Source organism: Triticum urartu, chromosome 4 (assembly GCF_003073215.2).
Source record: "Triticum urartu cultivar G1812 chromosome 4, Tu2.1, whole genome shotgun sequence".
Classification (NCBI taxonomy): domain Eukaryota; kingdom Viridiplantae; phylum Streptophyta; class Magnoliopsida; order Poales; family Poaceae; genus Triticum; species Triticum urartu.
In genome coordinates, this window is record NC_053025.1 from 614,005,818 (window position 1) to 614,022,910 (window position 17,093).

At 44.5% G+C, this 17,093-nt stretch overlaps 1 pseudogene; it reads right to left on the reverse strand.

The window, feature by feature from the left end:
* Positions 1 to 5,586: 5,586 nt before the first annotated feature.
* On the reverse strand, positions 5,587 to 5,725 carry LOC125555125 (annotated as a pseudogene).
* Positions 5,726 to 17,093: the final 11,368 nt, after the last annotated feature.

Sequence of the window (17,093 nt, forward strand, 5' to 3'; positions counted from 1 at the left end):
TCCGCTTGTCTTCGTCCATGGAGACAAACGGTCACCCCCGGCCTACAAATTTGTTGGAATAGATGCGGTGCGGGGTAGCCGGCTGGGGGCACCAAGAACCAGCAGGGTGATGTGGTGGCGACGGCGGCGGGGAGTGAAGCGGGAACGGAAGCGGGCGAAAATAGCCTTCACGCCAAGGAAAGGGGATCTGGCAAAGTCAATGGTGAATCGACCCGGAGTATGCAGGATCCCGCAAAAAAAATCCGGAATCACCGATTTTGAGGGATCTACTCGGACCGGAAAAACCGCCCACGTCCCGTAAACCAGCGGTTATTATTCCGGATGACCGGTTTATAAGATCTGTTAGAGATGCTCTTAACCAGATTGCAAGGGTGCCTTTGCCAAAAAAAATTCAGGTCACATACGGTTTGTAGGTCGAGTGTCCTCGATGGTTTCTTGTCAAAGTTGTTTAAGATTCTGAGTTTATTCCACGCAAAAAAAAAAGATTCTGTGTTTAAGAAAGTCGGTCATGTACGCAAGAGAAAACCTGAAAAGCTACAAGTTGCATGCAACGCAAAAGGGAAAGTAGTGGCTGCACCCACCTTTGGTGCACCCACGAAATGAACAGTAAATTCGAAAGAAATAGTAAAAAAAAATCTGAAACTTGGTGGATGTGATTATGAGCTAATGTTTTAGGTGCTTGCAAAGTTTGGTGACCAAAAAACATCAAATGATTTCCATACAAAACGAAATACAAATGATGTTGTGCACCCACGTTACTGTTCACATGTTTTCAGCACAAACTTTGTTTCTTTGTACAGATTTCCTCGGATGTTATTTCGCCACCAAATTTTGCAAGCGCCTAAAACATTTGCACATAATCACATCCACCAAGTTTCAGAATTTTTTGAAATGTTTTGCTAAGTTTTTTATCGTGGGTGCACCGGGGGTGCAATGTGCGTGGGTATAGAACAACCACACTCAACGCAAAATAGATGACCCAACATTATACTAACTTTGTACTAAAGTTAATACAAAGTTGAGTCATTTATTTTGAAACGGAGGGAGTATGACATAGTGCCGCGTGAATTCCACCAGAAAATAGAGCCATAAGGAATTTCACTGGAACAAGCTCGCTTTTTCTTCTACATGATTGTAGCCATGTCATGCGACCCGTTCAGTAAAAATTGTGTCGTGGTACGTGTACACATGCCTAATCAAATGCTCTCCTATGCTAGGGTTGGGGACACCAAGTGGACTTGGATTGATACACACAGAGAATGCAAGCACTATGTTGATGTCTGTTACGATAGCCGCGATGGGTTGTTCTATGCTCTTCAAGGTTGTGGTGATTTGCATACCATTGATCTCCATGGACCATCGGCACTAGTGAATATTGTCTACAAGAACAAGGGGGATTACAGTACCGACAGTAAGTATTGAAAGAAAGAGAATTGTGGAAGCGTATGCTGTTCGGCAGGGACGCGTTCGTGTTATATAGAGATGTCAAGATACAAGATAAGTTGCGCAGGTTGTTACTAGGCTTGGCCTCTACTCCAAGCTATACAAAGATAAACCTATCCTAGCTAACAACCTGCCGCAAGCCCAAGATTACATGTATGCGTACATAATACGTGACAACATGTCACAAAATACTAGCCTATACATTCTCTACAAGCCTATCATTTAACATCCTCCCTCAATCTTAACTTATCAAGGTTTAGATTGTTCTTGAAGGCTTGAAACTGTCAAATTTGTAAAGGCTTGGTGAAACCATCGGCAACTTGATCTCCTGTTGGAATAAACTGTATCTCTAATAGCTTTTGTGCTACTCTTTCACGAACAAAGTGATAGTCAATTTCTATATGGTTTGTTCTGGCATGGAATACAGGATTTGCAGAGAGATATGTTGCACCCAAGTTGTCACACCGTGATCTTCCAATTCCTAGTTCATTAAGTAAAGTTTCAATCCACATTACCTCAGCAGTTGCATTTGCCAGAGACTTATATTCTGCTTCAGTACTGGAACGTGATACTGTTGCTTGTTTCTTAGCAGTCCAAGATATAAGATTAGACCCAAGAAAGATAGCAAAACCTCCAGTAGACCTTCTATCATCTGGACACCCAGCCCAATCCGCATCAGAGAATGCACTTATTCCAGTTGATGAAGATCTACATAACTTGAGCCCTATCCCAGTACTTCCTTGAATATACCTTAGTATTCTTTTGACAGCTGTCCAATGTAAGGAGGTAGGAGCATGCAAAAATTGACAGACCTTATTTACTGCAAATGATATATCAGGTCTAGTCAAAGTTAAATATTGCAGTGCACCAACTATGCTTCTGTACTTAGTTCCCTCTTCGGTGCTCAATACCTTCCCTTCATGCAATGACAACTTATCAGTGGTAGACATGGGTGTATTGGAAGGCTTACAATCCTTCATGCCTACCCGTTTAATTATATCTCTGGCATACTTATCCTGAGTTAACATAATACCATCACGCATTTTCTTAACTTCAATGCCTAGGAAGTAATGTAACTCTCCCAAGTCTTTAAGTGCAAACTCACTTCTCAAATTCTTTAGCAGAGCTGAGGTAGCATCTTGTGATGAACTAGCAACGATTATATCATCAACATAAATTAACATAAAGATGATCACCTTCCCTTTCTTGAAGAAGAATAAAGAAGTATCTCCTTTTGAGGCCCGAAAACCTAGTTGCTATAGTTTCATACTCAATCTTGAATACCAGGCTCTGGGGGCCTGCTTTAGGCCATACAAGGCCTTGTCCAACCTACACACATGATGTGGTTTCAAGCCATCCTCAAAACTAGGTGGCTGCCTCATATAGACCTCTTCCTCGAGAACGCCATGTAGAAACGCATTCTGCATATCCAATTGACGAAGATTCCATCCCCTGGAAACAGCAATAGACAGAACAAGTCTAATAGTAGCAGCTTTAACAACTGGACTAAATGTGTCCTCATAGTCAATACCATAACGTTGCTTAAAACCTTTAGCTACTAGCCTAGCCTTGTATCTGTCTATTGTGCCATCAGGCTTTATTTTAATCTTGTATACCCACTTACAATCTATCACATTTCTCCCTTTCTTAGGAGAAACCAAGTGCCAAGTCTGATTTTTCATGAGAGCTTCATACTCTATATTCATAGCCTTTTTCCAATTATCATTGCTTAGTGCCTCTAACAGATTTTGAGGTTCACCAGTAGATGCAAAGTTTACAAACTTGAAGTTTTTCTCATACCTGACTGTTCCATCTTTAAATTTTGACGGTTTCAAAATACCTTTTTGTGCACGTGTAGTCATCCGTAACTGTGCATGGTCATGTACTGAACCACCAGCCACAGAAGATCCGAGCCCATCACCTCGTACTCGATCCGACCGAGCAGAGGCGGGCGAATCTGCCTCGACTGCCGCGCTCCTAACTGGACTTGGATCCCGTGCAGGTGCGCTACCTGGGCTCAGGTTCTGTGTGCGTGGGCCAGGCGACGCACCACCCGCCCCATGTGACGACGAAGGCGTACCAAGCATGCCGGGTCTGCCCGTGCGAGGACTTGACGCGTGGCGCGCGCCAGACGGGGGCGAGGGCGGGTCGAGTCCGCCCGACCAATCATCACCAGCCCCGCCCGACCGGGGACAGGAGGCGTCAGGAGATCTTCCTGGGGATCCTCAGGCGCGCCAGTTGGCCCCCTGCCACCAAATCTCGCGGGATCCGCGCCCGCAGGTGCAGGCGAATCTGCTTCGTGTTCCGCACCAGGCGTTTCCTGTTGCTCCTGCTGCGGCATAAAATCATGACAATTTGGAGTGCTGTTTTTTTCACTGCTGTCTCCGTTAGGGTTAGGATTATTAAACAAATGATCATTAGCAATATGTTCACCCCCTTGATCAGTAGGATTTAATAAATCTGGTGAAAGCAAGAGGATCTCAGCACGAAGACGAGCACCGGCATTAGGATGGAGTGTAGAGAAAGGAAATACGTTTTCATCAAACACAACATCCCTTGAAATATAAACACGTCCGGTGGAAATGTCAAGACATTTGAAGCCTTTGTGAAGGTTGCTATACCCAAGGAAAGTGCACTGCTTGGAGCGAAATTGAAGCTTGTGATTGTTGTAAGGTCGGAGGTTGGGCCAGCAGGCACACCCGAAAATTCTCAGGATAGAATAGTTGGGTTTTTCATGAAAAAGTCGTTCAAGAGGTGTTTCAAAGTTGATCACTTTGCTAGGCATCCGATTTATCAAGTAGGTTGCGGCAATGAAAGCTTCATCCCAAAACTTCAGGGGCATGGAAGCTTGAGCAAGAAGAGACAAACCTACTTCAACGATATGGCGGTGCTTCCTCTCTGCTGAACCATTCTGTTGGTGCGCATGAGGGCAGGAGACATGATGAGATATACCTATTTTGGTAAAGAAGGAGTTGAGTTTAACATACTCCCCTCCCCAGTCTGTTTGGAGAGCAAGAATTTTGCGATCAAATTGTCGCTCTACAAGTTTCTGAAAGTCATGAAACTTTTGAAACACCTCGGACTTGTGTTTGATAAGGTAGATCCATGTAAATTTACTGAAATCATCTATGAAACTCACATAATATTGCTTTCTTCCTACTGTTTCCACAGCAGGACCCCAAACATCAGAGAACACAAGCTCTAAAGGAAATTTTGACTCACTTATTGATTTTGGATAAGGAAGTTGGTGACTTTTGCCTTTTTGGCATGCGTCACATACAGACTCTTTATTGAAAGAACTGGCACACGGCAGATTATTTTGACTAATGACTTTGCTAACAATGACAGAAGAGGGATGCCCTAGACGTCGGTGCCACCTATCCGGAGATAACTTGGTAGCACTTAGCACTTGCTTCTTGACGTCGGTGCTCGTGTGCCTAATCGGGTAGAGACCTCTCCTACCCTTGCCTTGAAGTAGTACCTTCCTCGTTCCCCGATCCTTAACACAAAAAGAATAAGGGTGAATTTCAACAAAGGAGTTGTTGTCAATGGCAAGACGACTAGCAGAGATGAGACTTTTATTGGATTCAGGTACATGAAGAATATTGTTCAAGTAGAGATCACGATCTAGGGTATGAATTGCTGAACGACCAATATGTTTAATATCCATACCTGATCCACTTGCAGTATGTATCTGTTCATTGCCATTGTAGCGATCACGCACGTTCAGCTTCTCCAGGTCACCCGTGATATGATCAGTAGCACCACTGTCAAGGTACCAGTTGGTGTCTACGCCATACTGTGGAGCTGCAAGATTGGCCGATTTCTCCTCCATACCTTGGTAGGACTCGTCATACCTCTTCCAGCACTTCCATGCCAGATGGCCCATCTTCCCGCAGATCTGACATTGCACCCGAGAAGCGGAGGCATGGTTGTTGTAGTTGCCTCCGCTGCCGCCTCCATTGTTGTTGCTGTGGCCACTGCCGCCACGACCTCCTGGCTTGGAATAGCCACGGCCGCCGCGGTCACCACCATTGCCAGCTTGCCTGCGATCACGGTCACCACCTCCGCCGCCTTGCTTGCGGCCTCGGGTGGCACTGTTGGCGGAGGACTGCGACCCGCCGCCACGAAGATTCAGCCTCGTCTCGAAGCTGAGCAGCTGCGAGAAAAGCTCAGCTGCAGTGACCATCTCCACCCTGGAGCACATAGCAGAAACCACCGGATCGAAATCTTCATCAAGTCCGGCGAGGATGTGGGAGACAATGTCTTCCTCGTCCACCCTCTTCCCAGCGGCGATCAGCTCGTCGGTGAGGGTTCTGACCTTCCCGACGTAGTCGGTGATGGAAAGGTTGCCCTTCTGCAAGTTAGCGAGGGCGATGCGGACGTTGGTGGTCTGCGATCGAGTGCGAGATGCAAGCATCCCCTCGACCGTGTTCCAGAGCTCCGCCGAGGTGTGACAGGACGCAACCTGGATGGCTATCTCACGAGGAAGAGTCGTAAGGAGATAGGAGAAGACTTGTTGGTCTTGCGCATACCAGGTTTGGAAGTCAGGGTTCGCCGCTTTCGTCGTGGTTTTGCCGTCGGCGGAGGCCACATCGATCTGCGTGGGTGGCGGCGGCTGCTCAACGTCGAGGTACTTCGCCATCTGAGCTCCCCGGATGGCGGAGAGCACGGTCGCTCGCCACAGGGCTTGGTTGCCCTTGGTAAGCTTCTCTATGGCAGCGTGAGCGAATGGCGAGGAGAGGAAGGAACTTGAAGACGTCGCCATGGATGAGCTCGAGGATTGCTCTGATTACCATGAAAGAAAGAGAATTGTGGAAGCGTATGCTGTTCGGCAGGGACGCGTTCGTGTTATATAGAGATGTCAAGATACAAGATAAGTTGCACAGGTTGTTACTAGGCTTGGCCTCTACTCCAAGCTATACAAAGATAAACCTATCCTAGCTAACAACCTGCCGCAAGCCCAAGATTACATGTATGCGTACATAATACGTGACAACATGTCACAAAATACTAGCCTATACATTCTCTACAAGCCTATCATTTAACAAGTATATTGTACAGGCACAATGGGGAGATATTTTTCAGATATGGAGGTGGGATCGATATCTTGAGGATGACGAGGAAGTGGTGGAGGACGACGACAATAATGATGTCGATGCGGGCGTAGAACAGTTAGAGATGGTGGAGGCAGAGATAGAGATGGAGGAGGACAAGGAGAAAATGCAATCGGATGGAGAGGAGCATGAAGAGATAGAAGTGGTAAGCGAGGATTTGAAGACGGAGACTGAAACAGAAGAGGAGGAGGAAGAAATAGAATCTGATGTGGAGGAGCGTGAAGAGGTAGAAGTGGTGAGCGAGGATTTGCAGACGGAGACTGAAACAGAAGAGGACAAGGAGGAGTTGGAGTTGGAGAATGCACATGTGCCGGTGGATGTGGAGGAGGATGAGAATCAGGAGGAGGAGGTGGCGGAGAACGCAGCCGTGTTAGTGGAGGAGGAGGTGGACATTGCAGATGTGTCGGTGGAAGAGGAGGTGGATGATGAGCAGACCATGGAGGAGGAGGAGGAAGAAGAAGAGAAAGAGCGTGTGACAGCTTTCTTTGCTGTCTACAAAATTGATTTTGTTAAACAAAAGCTCACCAAAGTACACAATCTCAAAGATCCCACGTTGTTCACGGGTTTCAACACTTCATTTTTAGTTCCGGCGAAGGACTTCCCCACATTAATACCCAATAGCATCTACCATACAGATTTTTTTTCTTTCGGAAAGGGGGAAATCCCTGGCCTCTGCATCAGAAAGATGCATACAGCCATCTTATTAAACAAATAAAGCAGTGCAAACATGGTTCCAAGGTCTCCAAAAAGTAATAAAAAGCAAAAGAAAGCTCACACAGAGCCAAAAAGGGCTAGAAACACCCACTAGCCATGAAAAGACGCCACAACCGGCTGGCTAAAACTAGATAGGTAAACTACATGCCTATCCTATTACATGACCGCCATCCAAACCGGTTAAAGATATCCCGAGCTACCATCTCCCATCGGAAAGACCCAGTAACCAAGTGCTCCCTGGCCTCCGTCTGGGTGAGTAGCGACCAGGAACGGATTAGAGCCATAGTTCGGAATAAAACCTGCAAAAAATGAATACATGATATTCTGTTAAAAACCAAATCATTTCTGCAGGTCCAGATAGTCCACAGCAAAGCACAAACTCCAACCCGAATGTGTCTCGCTAAGTCAGGCTCAATCCCATTAAGCCATGTCCCAAATAACGTGTTAACAGAATTCGGTGGATTGATATTAAAAGCAATGTGGACCGTCTGCCAAAGTACTTTGGCCAACGGGCAATCAAAAAAGAGATGTTTGATTGTCTCATCCCGATCACAGAAACTACACCTAGTAGGTCCTGTCTAATTACGCTTTATCAAGTTGTCCTTGGTTAAAATAACTTGTTTATGGACAAACCACATAAACACTTTTATTTTCAAAGGAACTTTGACAGCCCAAACATGCTTAGAGGTAGGAATGGAGTTTGAATTAATAACATCAATATACATTGATTTAACAGTGAATACTCCAAACCTAGTCAATTTCCAGCGTAATTCATCGGGTTGTTGAGATAGTTGGACCTCCATTAGTCTCCTAACTAAATGGAGCCATTCTTCCCAACGATTGCCCGCTAGCGTCCGTCGGAACTGAATATTAAGGGGGATAGATTGAAATACCGAGACGACGAACACTTCACGTCGTTGAACAATACGGTACAAAGACGGATATTGGATGGACAAAGGTGTCTCGCCGAGCCAAGTATCCTCCCAGAAACGTGTACTAGAGCCGTTTCCAATAACAAACTTCATCCTATTAAAGAAAGATTGTTTGAGTTTCATCAGACCTTTCCAAAAAGGTGAATCAGTCGGCCTGACTGTAACCTGGGACAAAGTTTTTGTCTGGAGGTACTTGGTACGAAGAATTTGAGCCCACATGGCATCATTCTCCGTTGAGAGCTTCCACAGCCACTTGCTAAGAAGGCATCTATTCTTAACTTCTAGATTCTCAATACCGAGACCCCCTTGGTCTTTCGGTCTACAGATGATATCCATTTAGCAAGCCGATATTTTCGTTTAAGCTCATCACCCTGCCAAAAGAAACGCGATCGATAGAAGTCCAGTCTCTTCCTAACACCAACTGGGACCTCAAAGAACGATAGGAGAAACATAGGCATACTCGTGAGCACCGAATTAATCAGGATTAATCGGCCTTCGTATGACATGAGCTTACCCTTCCGACAACTCAGTTTCTTCTCAAATCGGTCCTCGATGCACTTCCACTCTTTGTTTGTCAACCTACGATGGTGGATTGGAATACCCAGGTAAGAGAAGGGTAACTCTCCTAACTCGCACCCAAACAATTGCCTATAAGCCTCCTGTTCGTCTTTGGCTCTACCAAAACAGAACAACTCGCTCTTAAGAAAGTTAATCTTTAACCCGGTCAATTGTTCAAATAGGCATAACACAAGCTTCATATTTCTCGCCTTGGCCAAGTCATGCTCCATAAAGATAATTTTATCATCAGTGTACTGAAGGATGGATACACCTCCATCAACGAGATGAGGTACCAATCCACCTACGTGACCATTTTCCTTAGCCCTTCCTATCAAAGTTGCTAACATATCCACCACAATGTTAAACAGGATAGGGGACATCGGATCTCCTTGTCTTAGGCCTTTATGTGTCTGGAAGTAATGACCTATGTCATCATTAACTTTAATTCCCACACAACCTTTTTGCGTAAATGATTCAACCTGTCGGCGCCAGGCTTCATCAAAACCTTTCATACGCAATGACTGTTGGAGAAATGGCCATTTGATCTTATCGTACGCTTTCTCGAAATCCACCTTAAAAATTACTCCATCTAATTTTTGGACTGGATTTCATGGAGCGTTTCATGCAGGATGACCACCCCTTCAAGGATATTTCTGTCCGGCATGAAAGCAGTTTGGGACTGTTGCACCACAGAATGCGCAATCTATGTGAGCCTATTAGTCCCTACCTTGGTGAAAATTTTGAAACTAACATTGAGGAGGCATATCGGCCTGAATTGCTCAATTCTCACAACATCCATCTTTTTAGGAAGCAATGTGATAGTTCCAAAATTCAAGTGAAATAACTGAAGCTGTCCAGAGAACAGATCATGGAACATAGGTATCAAATCCCCCTTAATAATGTGCCAACACTTTTTATAGAACTCAGCCGGGAATCCATCCGGTCCGGGAGCCTTATTGTTTTTCATCTGTGCAATAGCATCAAACACCTCCTTCTCTGAGAACGGGGCAACCAGAATATCATTTTCGGCAGCCGATAGCTGAGGCACATCCTCAGTCCTGGACTCATCAAGGGACACACAATTATCCTCCGGAGGTCCAAATAACTGCTTGTAATACTCGGTAATATATGTTTTTAGGTTATCCTGTCCTAAAATAGTGCCCTCGTCTTGTTCAAGCTGAAAGATACGCTTCTTTCTGTGCTTGCCATTAGCTATCAAATGGAAGAATTGAGTATTCGCGTCCCCTTGGACCACTTTGCGTACTTTAGCATGCAAAGCCCACTTCAATTCTTCTTCGCGGAGCAGTTCTTTCAACCTCTTCTCCGCCTCATTTTTAACCTGAAGCTCATTAGGCAGTAAAATAGTGGATTCGGCCTTTATGTCCAGGGCCTGTATAAGAGAAAGGAGTCTATCCTTTTCAATCTTATACACACCACTGAGGTGCTTAGCCCAACCCCGTAAGAAACTTCTCAAATGCCTAATCTTATTCTGCCAATGCTCGATCGCAGTCGTGCCTCCTGCACCTCTAGCCCATTCCCTGCCAATCAAGTCCAAGAACTGTAGTGACCCGACCCGAATAGATCAAGTCTCTGTGCTTATGTGTCATCCCTGGATCAGTATGCTGACACACACAGTACTCGAAGGATTTATAACAGAGGTAAATCACATGTCTAAAGTAACGTAAATACTATTACCTCAATCCATATAGCGGAAGCAACAAGGTTGTGGTTTCCCATCAACACCAACGGCAAAGTTGAGTGTAGAAACCGTAACCCTAACGTATCACTTACTCGTCGTAAGAAACCTGCAACATAAGACGTTGCAGCCCGAAACGGGTCAGTACATTTGAATGTACTGGCAAATTCACACCATAGAGAATGATGAACAATGGCTATCACTACATGCATATTTGGCTGGTGGAAAAGCTCTATGTTTATAAGGTTTTTGCGTAAAGCCAATTTTTCCCTACTGCAAAGGAATAAGATTAATTACTATCATGGTGGTTGTGAAACATTGAGAATGGTTGACAGCATTCTCAATCCCAATTAAAAATAATTAAAACCCAACAACATTAATTAGAAGTAACATGTTGAGATTCACAATGATATTCAAGTACTAGATACTCAAGTTGTCCATAACCGGGGACACGGCTAATCATGATTAGTTTGTTACTCTGCAGAGGTTTGCGCACTTTTCCCCACAAGACTCGATCGCCTCCGTTTGGTTTCTCGCACTACATGGTGTTTGAGAAGACGGATGACCGAGACAGTCTTTCAGAAGTGCTAGCACCTTACATGTGGGGTAGACCGGTACACCTACATCCCCTACATCTGCTAGTCCACCCCGTAAGAGTTCACACAACTTAGTCAACTATGCTAGAGCCCATAGTAGCATGTGGCTGCACACGGAAGTTTCTAGCATGAATTATCTTATGATCCCTTTGAGCCTGGGTGGCGGTCCAAAAAAAACAGGCAAGTCCTGATAGACATCAGGTGCCTCAATCCACCCAGATGTGTGTTTAAGTTGCCACCTTAGATAAACCATTAAAATTATCAATCTCACATCTGTCATGGATATCACTCACCCAACCCACGTCTACTAGCATAGCATGGCATAATAAGCAACGTAGAAGTAACTCCCAAGGGTTTGATAATAATACAGGTAATAGGTACTACCTCATCTACTTCCCATCCCACAATTTAATTAGATCATAATCATGCAGTGTGAGAGGATTGATCTAATGCAATAAAACTGGGTTGTAGAAAAGGTATGATCAAAGTGTGAACTTGCCTGCAATGTTGATGAAGATGATGCGCACTCAAAACTCTTGATAGATCTACTCGTCACACTCCGGTCAATCTATCGTAATCAAGCAATAGTAACCACACAATAAATACTCATCTAATGCATAGGGAAAAATTGAACAAGAGAACGAACCAGAAAGTTCAACTTAAGAACTCCGGTTGCAAAGAAAAAACGAACCGAACAAACGACGAAAAACAAACAGCGGAAGAAAACAACTCGGTTCTAGCAAGTTGAATCTAGATCAAATTTTACCGGGGCAAAAACTTGTTTAAGTTGATTAGACGGAACGGCGGTTTCGAGACGAAACTCCAAGCGCTTGAATCACCTGATTCCGATAAACGGGCGAGAAGATAAACTAGAACGAAGATCGGATCTGAGATCGCGATCGCGGAATAAATCCGACGAGAAAGAAAACGAAGAACGGTTAAACGAACGGACGTTCGTTATCCGGGGATAATCGGTGATCACGTTCGTTGAAACGAACGGTCCGAAAGAAGAACGAAAACTGATCTAGAAAACCGGAACGGTTTGGCGAAGAATTGGAGAGAAAACGAATCGGTAGAGAAGAAAAGAATCGGAACGGTTTATAAGATAAACTGAACCGAGGGAAAGAAGAGACGTGGCGCGGTACCTCCGGCGAACGGCGGCGTTGGGCGGCGGCGGCGGTGCACAAGGCGGCGGCGGCGGCGGTGACGCAGGGCGGCGGCGGCGCGGCAAGGTGCGGCGGTGGCGGTGACGCAGGGCGGCGGCGGCGCGGCAAGGTGCGGCGGTGGCGGTGACGCAGGGCGGCGGCGGCGGGGCAAGGTGCGGCGGCGCGGGTGTGGTGCGGCGGCGGGTCAGCAAGGTGCGGCGCGGCGCGGTGGTGGTGAGGCGCGGGTGGTGACGCAGGGCGCGGGCGGCGGCTTAGGGCGGCGCGGCGCGGGGCACAAGGGGCGGCGCGGTGTGCTTGGGGCTTTGGGGCCTTGGATTTGATGTGTTTAGAGGGGGAGGGTGTGGGAGTATTTATATTGGGGAGGGGGAGAAAACTTGGTGTAGGGGTCAAGGAATTGGACTAGGACTAGGAAAGAAAAGAGGGAAAAGATCTAGAAAAAAAAACGAAAGTAGATGAATCCTACTAGGAATCCACAAAGGACGGCGGCTCCCTGGCGCCTTGCGCCTGGTGCGGCTCCTCCCTGGGCGTGGCGCGCGATGGCCTCTGGCCTGGCTGGCTCGGTGGCTTGGGCCTTTGGCCCAAGGCGCTGTAGTTTTTTTTTAAACAGATCCGCGCTCGGAAAAACACAGAAAAACAAAATCTACCGGACTCCAAAACTAATAAAGTAAATTTTCCCCGACTCCTAAAAATGAGTCGAACAAAATGAACTTTTCTCCAGGCCTAAAATAAAATTTTCAAAAACGCGCATTTTTCCCTATCCAAATAAAACGCAAACAAACACCGGAAAACGAAATTTGATCTATTTATTAAATCTTCATTTTTCCTATATTTGGGAAAGTCATATTATTCCCTCTCTCATATTTTTTTTTGATAACGGAAAAATAATTGAAGATGAAATAAATAAATCAAATGATCCTCTTTTCCAATTCGAGAAAACTCTCAAATAAGAAAATAACGAAATCTCCAACTCTCTCCGAAGGTCCTTGAGCTGCGTGAAATTTCTAGGATCGACCAAAAAGCAAGAAAATAAGATAGGCATGATGATCTAATATTCCAAATTGAAAATAAATTCAAAAGAGCTTTGAATTTAATCTTTTTGAAACTCCCAACTCATATTTCATATAATTTGAAGAAGTCATTTTATCTTCTCTCGTGAAAATCATTGAGTCGCATAAAGTTTCAGAATTGGAATATTTTCAAATGAAATTCAATTATTTTTCAAACACCCTTTTCATTTTTAAATGGAAGAAGTCATGTCATCTTCTCTCTAGGGTTTTGTATTTGAAAAGAATTTGAATTCATGGAGATCAAAAAGCAAATATGAAAGTTTGGGAAAGTCCTTTTATTCCCTCTCATTTAACTTTCAAAAGAATTCGAATTTCACTCAATTTCACGCAATCAATCAAACAATCAATCAAATCTATCTATTTGTTTATAACATTCCAAAATTTAGAATTTTGGGATGTTACAAACCTACCACCCTTAAAATGAATCTCGTCCTCAAGATTCGGAGAGGCTAGAAAGAAAAGGTTAGGGTTTGGGGTCTCAAAAAAAATCCATCAATCATCTCCGGGGTCTGGGGTGCTACCACCCTTAGAAGCATGGTTACGGTTCCATCAAAACTCATATACTCCATCCTTATCCTTGATAGTGTCGGTCTTCTCAGATCCTCGAGAAAATTCCTTATCCGGGCTCTTTCGGTAGTGGCATAACCTTTACCACAATTTTCTATCCTTCATCTAGGTAAGGTTCTTCCGAGACTGGGTCTTCTTAACTGACGGGTCTGGCGCCAAAACTAAACAACTATCGATATCTCATGGTGGTCAACAATTTGTGGTTTCTCCTGCAGGAAATGGGTCTGGGTTGATCCTCACCGTATAACCTACGGTTGGCACAACTGCCGTGTACAAGGGAAAATACTTATACCATTCTAAGGTTTAACAAGGTTTAATATCGTCATCTCTCTACTATAGGTAAGTCACTCAGATTTACCATCCCATATAGCAAGGCGAATAATAAGAGTAAGTCGGTATGGTGATCAATCCATCCCGCACCCAAATCATTACCATGTATACAGTTTAGCGAATCTCGCATTCTAACACTCGGTCATCCCTCACAAGCATTGCAGAATTTCTCTTGTCGACGAACTAAGTTCGGATAATCCATGGATTCTGCAAGCCAGACAAACATCTATCGTTCCTTCACAACTCTCAGGTTTGCGTTACTCCTATAAAATCGTCTATCGACAAAGGTATATCCTCCTCCAGGGTCCTTCCTTCAGCAAGAATGTGCTTGCTTCTTCGCAGGTCCTGGGGCCTGTGGGTTATGGCACATCTCATCACTTGTAATCCTTGAACTTATCATTGGGCAACTTATCATTATTCCATCTTCCAACTTCCTAGTATTCTTAAATCCATCCAATTGTATCATCTTCCTTCCTTCTATTGGCACCAAAACTAGGACATGATTACTCAGACTCATCATGGAGTTTCCATTGATCCATATTTCCAACATCATACCTCCTTTATATCCAATAGTAATTCATCTCTTCATCCTCGTGGGTTATCCCTCATACCGAGATAAAAATTTATACTTATGATGTCCATATTCCACTTCGTGGAACATCATTATCCCTTCCGCGGTCAAGCGTCCTTACATGGGAATATTGGCCATCTCTGCATGGCACTTATTCAACTGGGAAACGTGAAACACATCTTGAACTCCTGACAGTCCTTCGGGTGACTCCAACTTGTTGGCCACTTCTCCCATACGCTCCAAAACTGGGTATGGTCCTACAAATCTCGGGGCAAATTTTACCTTAACTCCAATCCGTTTAACTCCTCGCAGAGGGAACACATGAAGACATGCTCTGTCTCCAATTTCATAGACTACCTCCTTGCATTTTTAAGTCTGCATAATTCTTCTGTCTGGACTGAGCTACCTTCAGTCGATCTCGAATAACTTAACATTCTCTTCTGACTCCTTGATCACATTTGGTCCAAACAACTGTCGGTCTCCAACTTCATCCCACATACTCTTGGGGCATCACACATATCGAGACAAAACTCGTATTCATTTTGTCCAAAATCCACGCAGTGGAGTATCTTTATCCTTTCTGGGGGTCAAAGGTTCTTACAGGGTACTACCACCCTTAAAATACACAAATCTTCCATAGACCATATTTCTCTTATCCTAAAAAATGGTCAAAATCCTCCTTCATAGAGTAGCAACTCATAAAATCCATATCAGTACCAACGAGGCTAACTTTATTAATTCTCAAATCATTACAATCTCCTGTTTTTCCATTACATGCCTCAATTCAACACCTCTATATAAAAGAAAATGTTCTCACTTCTACTACTCCATTACTTTTGTTGCAAACTCAACTACCTAGCACAAGTTTCCTTCTCCGTGGGGCATTCTCTGGCAAAGTGCCCTACTCCATTACAACTAAAACATATTACTTCTGACAAGTTTCGAGGTTTCCTTGTGATTATATAGCCTACTTGGGTCCTTGGCTCCATTTGTGGGCAATGGCTGAGGTAGTGCCCTGACTCCTTGCATTTGTAACAGATGATATGACTCAGGTTCCTCCTGGGCTCCAATCTACGTCTCTTTCTGGATTTTTCCATTCCAACCAGAGCTTCTATTTCCAGTGGGTCATACTCTACTTCCTCTGTCGGGAATTCTACTAGATCCCCCTTCATACAATTTTGAGATACGTGTCCTTCTTCTCCACATGAATAGCAAGACTTGGTGCAGGGTTTAATTGGTTCCTCTTTCGGTGTGTCCTCCACCTCTTCCTTCATCGCAGGTTCTTCTAAATTTTCCATTAGTGCTCCTTTCATTGCTTCTTCCTTCTGCTGGATGGTTCTTCGTACCATGGGGTAAATGTGACACTGAGCAGGATAGTGGGTAGTCCCTTCACACAAGAAACAAGTGATCTGCCTAGTTGGGCATTCTTCAGCTGGGTGACTTCCTTCACAGTTAGGGCATTCATCCTTGTGTTCTTTATGGGTGTGTCCGATTTCTCCACCATTCTTGCATGCACCAGTTTTCTTCATATCCTTTCCATAAGGCTTCAACTTCTGGGACACAAACTGAGACTTTAGCAAAGTCAACTTAAATTCTTTCCAAGTGGTTACTCCTTGCCATCCATTGATGGTTTGGTACATCCTCCACCAAGTAGCAGCACCTCTTTCAAAGCATTGAAGAGCATGCTGGGCCATATCCTTTCCGACTATAGGGTTGTTCTCCATATGATCCTCCATGTTCTGAATCCATCGGTCTGTCTCCAATTGACTCATCGGTCCAGAAAATATAAGCTCATCTCCATTCATCATCCATTGGGTCCATGGGTTTGGGGTGAGATAAGAGAGATCAAGAGGGATACACACAATGCAAACAACAGTTTTGAAAAGATAGATTTTTGTTGTGGCTGTCGAAAAACATCAAACAAATGACAGCTCACAAACGTCGCATCTAACGTAGGTATATAACAGGGGTTTGGTCTTCTAAGGTCAATAAATCTTCAACGTCTCCAAACTCTTCAAGCCTTGTTCATGCCTCCAATGGCTTCTTGCCATCGTGCTTGTCCTTCTCCAGCTCTTTTGCCAGATCATCTCTATTGACGCAAAGTCTATCGTGGCGTCCTTCAATATTTCTGGAGTTGTATTCCAAACTTCTAGGTTTCAACATCCTTGGCATGAGCCATGGTCATACTGTCCTTCAGTTCCTGACAAATCTCCGGTATCTCAAGGTTGTAGCTCCTCCAGCTTGGCTACTCTCATCTTCAGGATCCTAAGTTCCTCATGAAATACTTCCTTGTCTAATACGACTTCCTGGAGCTTCATTTTAAACTTCTTGATGTA